General features: G+C 41.0%; 1 non-coding gene across 1 annotated transcript; it reads right to left on the reverse strand.

The window, feature by feature from the left end:
- Positions 1 to 3,233: 3,233 nt before the first annotated feature.
- On the reverse strand, positions 3,234 to 3,303 carry Trnaa-ugc (transfer RNA alanine (anticodon UGC)). Its single transcript has one exon. It is a non-coding gene; the product is annotated as a tRNA-Ala (tRNA).
- Positions 3,304 to 6,534: the final 3,231 nt, after the last annotated feature.

Genomic DNA, 6,534 nt, shown 5'->3' on the forward strand with positions numbered 1-6,534 from the left:
TGTTAGGAATCACTTTCAAGAAAAAGGCTTTGGGGTGAGATCTCACACTTGGCAAATCTAAAAACCGCTGTGGAGGCCTAGAAGGCGGAAATAAAAATAGTTTTCAGGGCAAATTAGATCATAAATTTTGGTCAGATATAGAACTGGCCTCAATAAAGGCCTTGCTAAGTTATGTTGTAAGCAAAAGAAATTGGCACATCACAGTGATTTTGAGGAGTGTGTCATGCCCTGAATAAAGAAAACCTGAGCTTCTATCAGGTAGCCCAATTATAAGTACTGTAGAGATAGCATTTTTTGTAACATTTACCGATGAGAGAGTATTGTTTGTAACATTTTTTTTAATTAATCAATTAATTTTACAGTAGGATGCATTTCGACATATAGTACACAAATGGAGTACAACTTCTTATTCCTCTGGCTGTACATGGCTCCATGAGTGTAATCATACATGTATATATGCTAATGATGTCTGTCTCTTTCTATCCTCCTTCCCATTCCCACAGCCCCACCCGTCTCCTCTCTCCCCTTTACACAAACCAAAGTTCCTTCATTCTTCCCTGTCCCTCTGCACCATTATGGATCAGCATACTGATGAGTTTTTCTGGTCTCGGTAAACTCTTCTTCTGGCTACCTCTTTCCCTACCACCCACCATTTTCCCTCCATAAAAACTGGAGTTTGAGGCTGAGTCTTATGACAGAGGACAGGGCAAGGTACAGAAGAAACAAAGCAACCACATTTCCAAATAACAGTTTTAAAACTTGTGGTAGAGACAAGGGTCTTAAAAAACCAAGGCCCTCTGATAGGCAAAAGCCAGACCTTTTAACACATAAAAGGTTTTCTGAGTTCCAAAATCTTGACTTGGAATATCAAGACCCAAAGCCCTGAAGGAATCTACACATAAAGCTTATCCATCAATAAGGGCTTGGAAAAAACGTTTTCTTTTCAGCAAGCAGAGAGATTTAAAATCTTACTGGGAGAGAACTGAGGGTTGAGAAAGGAGAGGACAGCCATACTACTGTTGCTGTGACAGCTGATCCCTCCCCCATCCCACACCTCCTCCGCCCTGGCCCTGAGGAGGTCCCAGAGCAGAGGTGCCCTGCTTGAAGTCCCAGTGCACTGTCTGAGATGCTGTTTGCCACCAACTGTTCCAGAGGGTAAAGCAGAAAGAGCCAGTCAGGTGTCTGTGGCAAGTCCACTCAAAGGGCAAGAAAAGAGCCACAGCTCCAAAGGAGTCTCCTGATTGGAACCAGGAGAGTGCAGAGTTGGGGAGGGAGGGTTCCTACTATGGGCTGAATGTTTGTGTCTCCCTCAAAATTGATATGTTAGCCGGGCACAGTGGTGCACATCTATAATCCTAGAAGCTCAGGAGGCTGAGACAGGAGGATCGTGAGTTCAAAGTCAGCCTCAGAAAAAGCGAGGACCTAAGCAAGAACCTGTCTCTACATAGAATGCAAAATAGGGCTGGGGGTGTGGCTCAGTGGTTGAGTGCCCCGAGTTCAATCCCTGCTACCCGCCCCCCAAATTTATATGTTGATGTCCTGCTCTCCGAGGTGATGGTGTCAGGAGCTGGGTCTTTGGGAGTGAAGTCATGAAGGTAGAACCCTCATGAGTAGTATCAGTGCTCTTATAAAAGAGGCCCAGGAGAGATCCCTTCCACCTTTCTACCACATGAAGCTGTGTCAAGAAGGCCTTGGTTTGAACCAGGAATAGAACTTTCACATTTTATCTGGCCATGTCTTGATACTAGAGTTCCCAGCCTCCAGAACAGTGCACCATAAATGTGGGTGGTTTAAAGGTACCCAGTCTGGCAGTCTGTGATAGCAGTCCAAATGACTAAAATAGGCCACACGGACATGGCAGTAAAATCCAGAGGGTGTTGAGGCGAGTAACCCTTAAAGACCACAGGACCAATACATTTCACAGAGTGCCAACCCCCAGCCAGAGGACCAGAGAATTCTGTATTTGTGACCTTAGATGTCACCTCCAGGAAGAGGAGAGGGGGTGGAGCCCTGCAAATGACAGGGTTGTCACTAACTGGACTCTTCCTCTTGAACTGACAAGATGACATTTTCAGCCACTAAGGAGAATGGGCTCTTGAGGTAGAGACTAAGTTCTATTGCTCGTGAATTAGTAGCCATTATACAGCTACTAATTGAGCCAGAAAGGTATTTAGCCTTCACTGGAGCAATAAATAAGTCTAGGAAAAGAATAGGTAGAATAACTACAATAATTTTCTTTTTAAATTTTAATAGCATATAATACAAACCATCATACTGGAAATGTAGTCTATGGTCCTATCACAGAATACCTGATACCTTATTAATTTTCCTAGTATCAAAAGTTTCTATTCCAGAAGTTTTCTTGAGTTATATAACTCTTTAAAACGTCTAGAAAAACTAAGTGAGGCTGAGCTTTTCAAAAATGCACCTTTTCCAACACCTAGCTTTTGAGAGAAGAGTCTGTGCTTTTCCTATCCGTTGTAACACAGACACTAAGCAGAGGCCTGGCGCACAGTGGCCTCATTTGTTGAATCAATGCAGAAATGAATGAGTTAATGTGATCAGACTGGTGAGCTCAAGTCTCTCTCTCACTTTGACAGTCTGCAGCTACATGAGTCACATTTACTTTCCTACATGATGGATGACAAAGAACCCCTGGAATCTCAGAGAGTTTAAACTGATGAATCTTTGCAGGAACCTAATATGTTTCCATTCCATTAATTGCAGGTCTAGTGGCACAGGTACATTTTTACATGTATATTAATTGAGTTTATCTACTACAGCTCTTGATCTCCAAAACATGATTATCAAAGCCATTAAATTATTCAAAACCTGAACATTTTCACCTCTATGGTGATTGGTGGAGTGGATCAGGTACAGCTCTTTGATGTTTACAATTAACATTTAAATGACTATATAGAACTGGCCACTGTCCTTTAAGAAAAAATAAACATGGAAAAATATTCTATTAAAATAAGGTAATGCAGATGAACATGCTTTCTTTTTCCCAGAAAAATAAGCCTGCACAGGAATTAATTTATGTCTACAATATAACCTTTTCCCTGAAAAAGAGTAACAAAAATACAGGCTTTTGGTTTTTATCACCTAATTCATTGCTCATCTCTGCACATTGTGTTGCACACATAAACATTTTCACAGATTTATAGCTATCTATATAAACACCTTTTACTCTAGCAGGTTCTACTGTGTGTGTGTGTGTGTGTGTGTGTGTGTGGTGCTGGGGTTTGAACCCAGGGCCTTGTGCATGCAAGGCAAACACTCTACCAACTGAGCTATTTCCCCAACCCTACATTTTTAACAATTACAGGAATTTCAGATTCTTTTCTCAACAAAATATAAGCAAAATCACTTCAAATTCTTGTCCTTCATCCACCCAAACCTCTCACACCATAATTAAAGTCTTTATCAGCATCACCGTGTGCTACACAACAATCTCGTCCTCCTAAAAATAAATGCACAGGGGGGAAATTCCTCTCCATGATAAGCAAACAGCAATTATTATTCCCTGTTATTAAAATGCTCTCAGCTAATTGCACAGATACCAGCAGAGAGATTACCTTAAAAGGACGGATACCAAAGGGGAGCTCCTCAGAGTTTTGAACCTTCTTTCTGGTCCAATTTAAAGGACAGTTCACAGAGAGGTTCAGTAAATATTTGTGAGCAACCATTAGCAGTGAGTAAACCATTAAACGTCTGCAAAGAAAAATGTATTTGAAGAATTATAGAAGAACTTCCCTTGATAAATGCTGAAAAGGAATTATTTCAAAATGAAAACATCCCTAAGACATTCACAGAAGAATACTACCAACCACATTTTCTAAGCATTCTTTGTTGTATACACAGTGTATCATCCTGGCCTGTAGTTATAAGAAGCACATGTTAAAAAAGAAAGAAAGAAAGAAAGAGAGAAAGGAAGGAAGGAAGGAAGGAAGGAAGGAAGGAAGGAAGGAAGGAAGGAAGGAAGGAAGAAAGATCCTGCATTTTTACTCCAGGGATTATTTTACAGGAAACAGTAGGCTTAGCTTTTTTCTTAGCATTTTTCACATTTTAGTCCCAACAGAAGTGGGATTTTGCTATTTGTCCTATGTACTGGTAAAGTGCCATGTGCCAAAGTGGGCCTGTGTTTGACACTGTACTTTCATTGACAGGGTGGGGGAGATGAGAACATACTGAGATTTCTCTTCACCTCCAAATGACAGAGATGAAGCCAGCCAGTGAACATGAAATCGCTTGGAAGTCATCCTGGCTCAATTAAAATCCAACTCTGATAAAATATTTTGTTTAAAGAGAAAAATGGTGTCTCTCTAGTGAAAACCAAGACAGCTGCTATGGAAGAGGCAGGTGGTTGAATCTACCCTGAGGGCTTCAGAAATATTAATATTTAAACCTCTCACATTTCACTAAAGTTCATGGCAGCTTCCTAATGCCTGAAGGAAGACAGAGCAGGAAAATCGCAAGCCACAAAGTGGGGAATACCTTCTAATTTAGCCAGAGCGGGTCTGTTTATCTGAATCCTGTCTCAGCCTCTCTTATTTGCTGCTAGCTGAAAGGCACTGTGTTAGAATTTCAAAGCTGGCTCCTTCCTCTGTGCATTGCAAAGACATAACATGTCATCAGAACGCAGGGTTTGCCAGGGCAGTGATTTGTTTGTCTAGACTCTGGTCATTGAACTCTGTTTATTACTAAACATTGCGTGAAATGGGCAGCAAATCAAAGGGTTTTCTGAGAGCCTTGGAGGCCCTGCTCCTCTGACTGCAGGCAGGATTACACGTGGACATCCTTCCTCCTCAGTTTCCAGTGCTTTTAGAGGTCTACCTTTCCCAGGACCCAGGGGCTGACCACTAGACTAACCTTTCATCTTCTTTTTTTTTTTTTTTTTGACCCGGAACATGACCCTAGGCCATTTGTAAACCTCAGAGTCCTCTCCCTGCCATTGTTCCAGTGAGCAGCCCTTAATAATTATATTCTGACTCTTGTATGGAGAGGTCATGAGAAGTGACTAATGATTAACATTTGAAAATAGAACGTGATAGGAAAATGCTACCAATCACAGTAAAAGTCTGCCAACAAAGCAGAGCACAAAGGGGGGGGGCATTTAAATAATACCCTCTTTTCAAGATAAGAATGTGGTCTTCAAAAGAACTCTTCAGGTTTGTTTTTTAGAAGGACATATAATTAGAGGATCCATAGTTAATCATTTTTATGGATAAGTGTTAGCCTAATATATAACTTCCCTACTTTAAAAGACTTGATCTACAGATAAAATGAATTCTATAAAAATACAATTGATTTGGACAAAAATCAATTTTCCCATGCAGCACTTCTGAAACACAATTGATTATGTTAAGAATGACCTATGAGCTAAGAGATACTGTGAGCTCCAGGGACCAAGGGTGAAGGTCTCTAACCAGAAAGACCTCAGCACCAAATCCATATGAACTTTACATATTATTTAAAGGAGGGCAAGTTATTTAATCTGTTTCATTTCTCCTGCCAGAATTGAAAGCTATTACCCCAAAGAGTAATACAAAATAAGCTATTACCCCAAAGAGTAATACAAAATACAAAGAGCAAAACAAAATAATACTGCCAAAAGAAGTCTAGCTTCTACCCTGTGACAATTTAATGATCATCATCAGACAGACAAAGAAACCAAGAGTCAGAATCACCCAGAACCTAAAATCATGATCAGAAACTCCTGGCCCATCCTTTGTGGCAGTCCCAGAGTCCAGCAGATTTGGCCCCTGCCAGTCCACGGTGATCTCTTCATATGTATCCACAAGCTAGGACCAGTAACCAGTCTAAACTCAGAAGGGTCGACCACAGGCCTTTTCCTACTCTAAATAGTTCTAGGGAAATTCAGGAGGAGACGGTGGGGCAGGAAACCAAGCTAGCTGTTCCTGGGGCCTATCCTGATCAAGACCCTTGGGATGGCTCCCAAAACCCCACCGTAGCAAAGAAGACCTAGTCCTGCTGCCCCCAAGGAGCCTGGGGTGACACCACAATACATCCGGATGGATGAACAGGGCCTTTGATTTGATTTCAGTCCTTAGAGAAAACTACTAGTGAAGTCAGATGTCCAATTAGTATTATCATTCCTATCAGATGTTCCTTGATTAAGGAAATTTAAAACTAATGTTATCATTTATGTCTTGCAGTAAGATCCCATTTACCCCGCTTGAGGGATGCACTGCTCTGGGTAGGGTGCCCAGTGCCATCTGCTTCTCATTTTATCTCTCACTCTGCACCCCTCCAGATAGGTGTTTATAAATGCCCAAATGATAATTGAATCAAATTGAAGAAACTTTAAAACTCCAAATAAAACAAAAAAGCAAATAGTCATTTTCATCCAAGTTCACACAACAAATCATTTTCTTTAAAGGTTGAAAGGATGTGAGATGAAAATAGAAAAAGCAGATGGTATGAGAAAGGCCACTATCCACCAAACTTGAACATTGACCTACCTTTCTTTCTTCCTTTCTTTCTTTCCTCTCTCTTTCTTCCCCGCCCCAC

This window comes from Callospermophilus lateralis, chromosome 5 (genome assembly GCF_048772815.1).
Source record: "Callospermophilus lateralis isolate mCalLat2 chromosome 5, mCalLat2.hap1, whole genome shotgun sequence".
Lineage (NCBI taxonomy): Eukaryota > Metazoa > Chordata > Mammalia > Rodentia > Sciuridae > Callospermophilus > Callospermophilus lateralis.